Here is a 9997-nt window from a genome sequence, read left to right as displayed (position 1 = left end):
TGTATTCGAATCCAAGACCCTCTGTTTTAAAATCAGGAGACTAATCCACTGCATGGGCCACAACGCTCCTTGCTTAACATGAGTGATGTTGATGTATACCTTACGTTTATACAGCTTTTCATTCCTCATGCAAAAACAGATGATTATAATAAAATAAATCATCGTAACGTCGATATACCGTTGACAATGATGATCGCTAATAGTGATACAAACTATGATGGTAACATAAATTATGACACCGAATAAGTTATGACCATGATGAGAGTAATAAAATGATTGAGAGAAGAAAAATTAATGTGGTATATAGAAACACATTGACGTTTTCAAATCAGGAGAAGACAATACATACACAAATATACGATCATGACGGTGGTCTTTGTATTCGTTAAATTGGGCGCCTTCGATAGATCCATAAATACTCTTTTTTTAGAGAGAGAATGAAATCGGAATAGTGATTGGTAAGATTGCGTAATCAGTTGAGTGACTCTGTCTAAAACCATATATTGATGAAGAATATGCATGTTATTAGTATTAATACGGTATGAGCGTTTGTATAGTGCGTATAATAATAATTTACAATTTTAAATGTTCCGGGCAACTGCAAAAAAAGAATACAACATGAATAAAAGATATAATTTTTCTGATATATTCTAGAGATTCGATCTCTTTCATGAGATGACAGTATGATTGTTGACATAATATTACGTTGAGAGAGCACTGCCGACTTTTGTAAAGTTTGCAGAAGCAGTGAAATGTTTGATGTTGGGAAAAATCAATTAAGTGTCATTATTTCATAATTTGATACGTACTGTAGAGTTTTCCTTCCAATGTCTTCGAAATGCTTGACAATAGTAAAATAGGTATAATGTTGCACGGATCATCAGTACCAGATTATATGAATGTGCATATACTTTTATACATTCAGGATGTAAGTGATGTAAGATGAATATGTGGTTAGTTGATAAATTTGCAAGTCTCGAACTTTAATTGGGAGCTAAATCAAAATAATATATCTTAGTTTTGGGTTTGTTTGTATGTAACTTCATACCATATCACTACATTTTGTAAAGTAAGTTATCAATGTTGCAAAATAAGTTATCAAAACCGATCATTTATAAATTCATTACTGAGATGGTGTTACATGCCTAATGATAGAAATTTGAGATAAAAAGAATAATGGTTGAAAAACAATCTCAGTGACCAAATACACTACGAGTTTGTTAGATTGAAATGTTAGATATTATTCATTAAAAATCTTTAGACGAGCTTCAAGAATTATTGTCCATATTTGTTTTCTTGATTTCTAGAATTTTTTGCCTGCGTTTCTATCGATTAATCACCAAAGTTGGTAAAAAAATCCATACAAGATCAGTCATAAATTGTGACAGTGCTATGCATCTATATTTTTAAAGTTGCAAATATATATTACTCGGTCTGCATCTTTTCTCGGAAATTTGCAATTTTTTTTGCACAGTTGCAGCCTATTTCTTAGTCGTAAGTGTGAAGTGCTTCCTTTATGTCCGATTTGGTGATCGAGGGCTCTTGATTCGATTCCGGGTGAAGGATTTTAATATATCGCCCTTGTTCTACCGTCTTTCATGACATACGTGATATATTAATGTAAATCTGTATTAGTGTGCATCTGTGTTTTTTTTATGTATGAACCTTTTGTAAACACTAATTGGCTGCCGTATGTGTATTGTTAACTAAATTATGGATATAATATTGTAAATTGTTATATATTTCTTAATGGAGAAAGATTTTTGCATTCATATATTCTATTCACATTTTATTTTGTCGGTTTCCTCCGATATATCATTATAATTATTTACCCGGAAGTGAGACAAACTATCTTCATAATCTTTGATGTCCTCTTGACAAACTCAGTTAAGTGTTGTAGTTATGGTATTTAGTTGTTTATGTTTAAAAAATTGCTATCTGCGAACAAAAGTGTATATTAATTATGATATTGAATTTACTATATCATTCGTATGAATAAAACATAACATGTGGCCGAAAATGGATCCTTGTGGTACTCCACATTACTTTTTTTTTACTATTATAAGAGATCATTAGGAGTGAAATAAGAAGAACCCGAGACAGTCCCACATATCTTATTTCACATTATGATGATACTGGGCGCCTCCGATAGATCCATAAAAATAAAGTATCCTTAAAGGAGAATGAAACCATTGGAACAAGATAGCTTGTGTGAAAACAGAAAAATCAAAGAAACAGATCAACAAAAGTTTGAGAAAAATCGGACAAATAATGAGAAAGTTATGAGCATTTGAATATTGCGATCACTATTGCTATGGAGATAGCAAATTGGCAATGCGACAAAGATGTCTGATGTCACTTGTGAACAACTCTCCCCATTACTTCTGAGTATACATTTCACTTGAATGCCTCTTTTATCACATCTAACCATAGATCATGTGTTCTTTTTACATGAGGGCATGTAATACATATTTTTTAAGAATACATCATGGATAAAGAGTTTGTATCATCATAAGAAAAAGCAAAGAGAGACATTTTGAGGGTATTTTATAGTCCACCAAAGGGAAAGTTGTTCATCAGTGACATCACACATCCTTGTCGCATTGCCAATGGGAGGATCTCCATAGCATTAGTGATTGCAATATTCAAATGCTCATAACTTTCTCATTATTTGTCCGATTTTTCCCAAACTTTCTTTATTCTTATTCTTTGATTTTTCTGTTTCAACACAAGCCTATTTGTTCCAAAGGTTTCATTCCCCTTTAAAGAGAGAGAAAAATCAGTTAATTTGTCGTATAATGAGTACGAATGCATAATCGGTAGGAACTGTTTGGCAACACTAAAATGGGTAGGTAGCTAATTTACATGGACCATCTTTTTTCATTAATAGAAATTAATTTGGCTAGTAAAAGTGGATAAAATAAAGATTGCTGTGCGAGAGAGAGAGAGTAAAAATGCATAATAGCGGAGAGGATATAAAGGGAATAATTAAAAAATATATATATATACTCTCAGTCATCACAAGATTATATGATGGATCGTAAAGAAGAAGAGCACGCTCCCACAACCCATAAATAGTAGTAATGTGAATAAAAAGAGAAAACCCAACAAAGTCAACTCTGGAAATTCCATCGAAATGGGATACACTGAAGACAAAACATCTAGGTTTTTCGCTAGATTTCACAAGATAGTTTTATATCATATAATGATTTGATTCTGATTTGATTTATTATTTTTCTTCTACATAACAATATAATATAACATAAATATAACAAATATATTTTGACGATAAAATAGGCATGTATCATTTAACATAAAATCAGCAGAAGATGGATTGTCATTGTAAGAAAAAATATGATTGGCAATCAAAGCATTAGCATATATTATTTTGTTACCATGATTACTGAAGCCAATTTCAAGATATATATATATACATATATATATATATATATATATATATATATATATATATATATATATATATATATATATATATATATAATCAAAATAAATGAAGAATAGTCAAAGAATGCTGAAATATATATATATATATATATTGATAGGCATCTTGGTTTTCCACATATTGGCAATATTAAGACATCAGGAATGCGAAACAAATTCACGAGTAATGCAGTTTTTGTAATGCCAACAATTAAGTTCTTTTATTCACTCTCCAAATTTTCGGTAGACCTCTACCTTCTTCAGGGAAGATTCGTGAATTGCAATTCACGAATCTTCCCTGAAGAAGGCAATGAACTTGTAGCTAGATGAACAATCCCCATAGACCAAACACAGCTGGGTTACATGCAGCAACAAATATGCAGTCACTGATTAATATATTTGTACATGTAGATCTAGCACCATTACTGCTATTGAGGACATAGACCAAAGCACTTTGTGTCATCATTCCTTCTGTTTGTATTAACTAGAATCTAGATTGATTCATCTGCTGTCTTGAAAGGTAGATCTAAGCTCTTTTATTGGATTTTAGCCTCTAAATATCGATTAGTTAGAATCAATCTTGGCCTAGACTAGGTCTACATCTACTGTAGATATTCACCAACATTAGACCCTAGTCCAGATCGAGTAAATAGACTTGAGTACTGTCTGCAGTTCAGTCAGTTGTTAGATTTAATCTAGGAACTGCACTGCATGCAGTGCTCAAGTCTTATTACTAACCTGACTACTTAGGCCTAACGTTGGATCTATGTTTGCTATAAAAAAAATCTAGGCCTAATTCAAAAATTGTTAACAATAACACATTTGCCTTATATTATGAAATAATATAACAAAAACAGAGTCTACAGAATAATATAGGGATACTTTCCTCTCTGATGAGATATTTCCATCTATATATTAGTAGATTAAAGATTAACAACTAGCAACTTAGAACTAGACCTAGGCTATACTAAAGTCTAAAGTTAAAAAGTGCCTCCAACCATTGGTGGCGCCATCCCTGCAATTAACCGCCCACGGCCTATAGGGTGGGCTAAGGTTTCCGCCGCCGAAACTTGAAGCTCCGGCGGCGCAGCTCCTTATCTTTGGCTAGGGTCTTATGATGGGTAGTCCCATATGCTAAATTTTGTGAACTGTTTTGGTAGAAATTAAATGGATTTCCCCAAAAAATAACATGAAATAAGTTGTTAAAAGATCATTCAACCTTGACAGTCATAGTAAAACACTATTTTCAACTCGTTGAGGTAATTTGTGCAAAACATGATTACACAAAACTTGGGAAAATGCAATTTTTCTCTCTTATCAAACACTTTTTCGACATTATTTTGGAAGCCGATTTATGCAAAATAACACCAGATGTATCTACAAAAAGGCAATCTTATATGTTAAAATACTCACATTGGCGTCTAGAAAATATATCCACGAGTGGAAAGTGTCGAGGTTTTTAATCACTAAATGTGAGAAAACGTGTAGTTTATTGATATTTCCAGGGGTATGCACCCAGCAGAAGATCACTATAGCGCAGAATATATGCCAGAGGGAACTAATTGGAGCTCCATGAAATATCGGACCAATCAGAGCAAACTTCCGGTTTCGCCACTCTGTCTATTGATAACTCTGACGCTTGTGTGTTGCTGCCCTCTACGTTCGTTGGCATAGACAAATACGCATGTTGCAATGACGTAACAACCAACAGACCGAACTCACACTGCATGAGCATGTTTTGCATCGAAATTCATAAATTTCACATGAAAAAAAAATCAATTTTAATGTGTCATATAAACCAAATAATGAATGTTTTTTCATTCGTGCAATGGACAGAGTACTTCATTCGGTAAAAGATGAATCATTTCATCTTTCAACTCATGAAGTATTCTGTCCTTTGCACTCATTAACATTCATTATTTGTTTAATGTTTTAGATTACATAGATTATGGGATTTTTTATATCGATACTTTTATATGATTCAGCTTAGACTTTGTTTTTTTTAATTCGCACGTAGTCTGTCTGTATCAAATATGATTGATGCAAATATTTGTGTTGACGAATTTTATGATAATTGCCAAGTTTACTATATATAGTCACATGAGTTTGTCTCTTCAGCTCAGTACAAATGGAAATCACGGAGCCACTCGAAATGGCGTTTGTTTCTACATACAAGCAATTGTACGAACTGGCAATTTGGGGATCTCTTATAGTGTGTTGTTTAATTTCAGGTGAAGTATACTTTATTTCAAATTTGTATTCATTCATAGCAGTCATTCAGAGCTGGCAGGTTTCGCGATAAGTGCTTCCACGCGAGGTGAAAATCAAAATTAGAATAAAATATTCGAATGTCACTGTGATAGTGGTTGTCTAGCTTCAATGTTTAAGTACACGGATACATATTCCTTGCTTATTTTTCAGTATGGTCAATAACATCAGTTCGAGATTTCCCGGGAGATTTGCATTTAAATTCATGAAATAATCTTATGAAATATAATGATTAGCCTCTTAGGTCACTATAGCGTAGTGGTAAATTTGAAGTAGTGGTGGATATTAAGGGGGGGGGGGGTTAAATTCCCCCTTCGGCTGCCAAGTTAGAAGAAAATATATTGACCTTCATTTTGGCGCCAATTTAAATTATCTTAATTTTGTAGTAAACTTCCCTTTTTAGCTTGTAAAAAATTATCGGTACCAAAATGATCATCATTCGGTGGTGAACCTAATTCCCTTTTTGCTGGTCAAATCAAACCTCCTAATTGGCAATAAGCTAGAAATCCACCCCAAGGAGCTATTTAAATGTTATATCTAACACAGTAGAATTTATATTCTTTTTCCTACATTTTCTTTTTTGATAAATTTCTTTGAAAACAAAAAATACAATGCATTCTTTCACGTTAATGGGTGTTGTCACATTTAAATTGAATCTTTTCGCAATGTTCTGAATTCTTCGGAACTCAAAGTAACTAGAGTATCAAACTTCATTTCGAGGTGAAGTTTCCTTTTATAATTCCATACTAAATTTAGTGTACAAATGATAAACGTTCACTCCATATAGGTATCAATGGAGACGTGCCCGATGATGTGGTGTATACTGATTTACACAAAACCGTCCGACTAGGGGACAAAGTAGTTTTGAAATGCGAGTTTTTTGGCACGCCATTAGCTGTCTACTGGAAAGGAGGACATGACCCGACAATAAGGCAAAATCTGATCTCGTGGTTTGGTGATGAGCCTTTAGAAGGATCATGCGTTCAGGACAACACCTGTGGCTTGGGTGCTAATTATTCTTTTATCATAAAGAATATCACCATAGCAGACCAGGGGCGATACATCTGCAGGGTTGCAAGTTACAAAGGAATACTTATACACAATTTTACTGACATAAAAGTATACGGTAAGTAGAAATATATTTGTTTTGATTTTAACTCATAAAAAATAGACAGGGCATTTTATATTTTTAATAATCCCTTCCCTCTACTTAACCTCTTTCTTCACTTTATTCTTTATCTGTACCAACTTGTCTAATTAACTGTTTTTGTATACGGGTTTACATATTATTCTATCAATTATTTTTTGTACTGTTACAGCCCTCCCGACAGAACCATATCCTGCCATTAATGAGTGCAAGACATATGAAGGAGGCGAATGTGCGCTTCAGGCAACCGATGCCTTAAACATCACATGTACAGTTATGAACTACTTTCCGAGCGTGGATCTCTTCTTCCTACATGGATCTCAGAAGTATGGGACTAATGATACAAAGGAATGGACAAATTCAGATGGAACAAAGAGCAAATCGATCTCAACTGAAGCCAAACCCAGTAGTACACCTTATACATGTGTAGCCTTTAATATTCCTGGATCTCAGGATCAAAGAACTGCAACAGCTATAGTGGATCTGAATGATATCATTCTGTCCAACACTGAAGCACCAGGGGCACCAGGGACACAAAAAGAAGGAATCATTCTCGTAGCGATCGGTAAGCTTCGTAAATATCTCTTTATCATTTACAATTTATAGCAGTATACATGTACACAGCATCTCTCTAGATCGAAAAGGGATTATCTTTCCCCCAACATTTATAAAAACATGGGCTATCTATCGATAGTTACACATTTTCTCATGAGAAAAAAAATCCGAGTAGATGATGATGTTAATATTGATACATGACCCATGTTTTCAAATCCTTGAAATAATACTATTTGTAGTTTGACGGTATTTCTTCTTTTTATTTTACACTCGATGACAGTACCTGCGATAGCATGTGTCATAGCTGGAATTATATTACTGTATGTTTATCAACGGAGGAAGGGCAGAAGAGATGAAAGTAAGTACCTGTTTGCTAAGTCCAGTATGATTTATTTTTACATTTCCTTTGGCAGTGTTCATTTAGATAACGTGTAAGATAATTTTATTGTCAGTAATTCATACGATATTTCACTATAATTACTTAAAAGCCAGAACTATTTTTTTCTCCGAATTTTAAACAAATTCTTGTTCTTGCCTATTTTTTCCCCACAGGCATCCAGGATCAAGAAGCCATAAAAATGATCCCCCAATTGAAACTAGAAGGTAATAAATGCTTTTGTCAAAAATGGAAAAGCCAGAAAAGCCAACGGTTTACTTTTGAACGGTAACCAGGAATATGCCAGATGAAATACTTGGCCTCAAATTCGAAGATGGGTTTTGCCGATTTTGTCTATTATGAGTTAAGTAGTAAATAATTAGATAATTACAGGGGCGGCAGAGAGAAGGAGGCGACCCTCTATTTTTTTTCAAGTAATGAACAAAGATGGAAAATAAGAGACACACTCTAAAAATGAAGTGCTAATTCAGCTCTTAAAGAGCGTATATAATAATAATAATAATTAACATTTATTTCGGAGTGCTGATTTTTCTCGTTCAAATTTGAACTAGACAAATCAGCACTCCGAAGTGCAGTCACTATACACGCTCTTTAGGAGCTGAATTATAGCTCAATTATAGCACAAGGAAATAGTATGTAAAAAGAGAATGTTTTACTCTATAATATCCATGTTTTCTAATAAAAGAAATGACGTCACGTTTAGGCCGCGTTATAATCCCTTAACAAATCATCCTGGCGTCTCCCTTTTCTATCACGGCCGTACTATGAATATGCTAATCCCTGCAGACGGACATGCTTCAAACCAAAGGGTCATTTCTATTTCTTCTTTAGTTAATCTTTATAACATTGTGACCGTACAACTCCATTCAAGGAAAGCTTTATTATCTGAACATTAAATTTTGTTGGAATATTTGACAAGCCCGACCCGGTTAAAATAAACAGCCAAACGTTCTCGCGCGAGCGCGCACACTCACACCCTCACACACAAACCCACCCTTACACGATGTTTTGCATAAGGAATACTGTAGATCTGTATCTTTTCAGGAAAACTTTCGTTCTATGAACTGTGGATACTGGTCTCGACCTTGCACGATATCAATTCCACCCAAAAGTTGCTTTCTACATTTCGTGCATTGAATGTCACTGATATCAAAGAGGGATTTACCAGACGAGAAGCTTATGAGGCACTTTGTAAATGGAGAATGGAAAATCAAACAGAGAAAGGATCTTATGCGTTAAAGGAGGCTTTAGGACGTGCATATGCTGAAGGAGGATGGGAAGTCATTTGTGGTAATTACAACTCTAATGTAAATTCTTTGTTCGGTGGAGGTGGTCCTACATGATAATTTTTTTGTTCACAATGCTGTGTGTCCAGTTAATTTGGAAAATAATGTTCTAAAAATCATTATAGCGAGTTTTCGAATCACGACGGAGACGGATTCTACAACATAATAAATCTTTTGAAAAAGCCCGTCAAATCACAATGAACAACTGAGAGGTCTTTGTCGAAAATTAGTGAACCGGGACTGCAGATCGTCGTAAGATTCTGAGCTGACGAAAATTTTGATTCATCGATTTTCGACAATACTGCTTTGTCAGTGAGGTCTTTTGACAAAATAGATTTTCTATGTTGAAGAATACGTCCCTGTCGCGATTGGGAAAACGCCCTATTTTGTCGCGAAGAAAATTACCTGTTCCATGCTTGGTGAATAACGTGATTCAGAAATGGAATAATAGAGTCCTTGCTTAATGACTGGCTGTATGCAACGTGTTGTCAATAATTGAAAGCGATTTAGCAAATATGGTCAGGAATCAATGGATATATAAAATATAAAACACATAGTGCAACGTATAGAATAATACAGTATGAATAAGTTTTACATTAGTGTACATAGTAAAACATTATATAGTTATTCTCCAGACTATAGAACATTTTGGTGATATGAAATTATATAGGATCGATTGTCCTTTATAAATGTAAAAGTGAAAAATATATTACATGGTATACCTCTGCAAACTTATAAAGAACACAACACAAACAAGGCAAAAAATTAATAAACGTGAAGTTGTTTGAATTCCGCTGCTAGAAGTGAACGAATTTCACATGAATTGTCTGCTCGTGTTAACTACTCTTGTTTTGTTCAGACATTAGGAGGGATACATCGGAGAAAGTTTCTCCACAAATTCTT

Source organism: Lytechinus variegatus, chromosome 10, assembly GCF_018143015.1.
Source record: "Lytechinus variegatus isolate NC3 chromosome 10, Lvar_3.0, whole genome shotgun sequence".
Lineage (NCBI taxonomy): Eukaryota > Metazoa > Echinodermata > Echinoidea > Temnopleuroida > Toxopneustidae > Lytechinus > Lytechinus variegatus.
Note: the sequence above shows the minus strand (reverse complement) of the source record.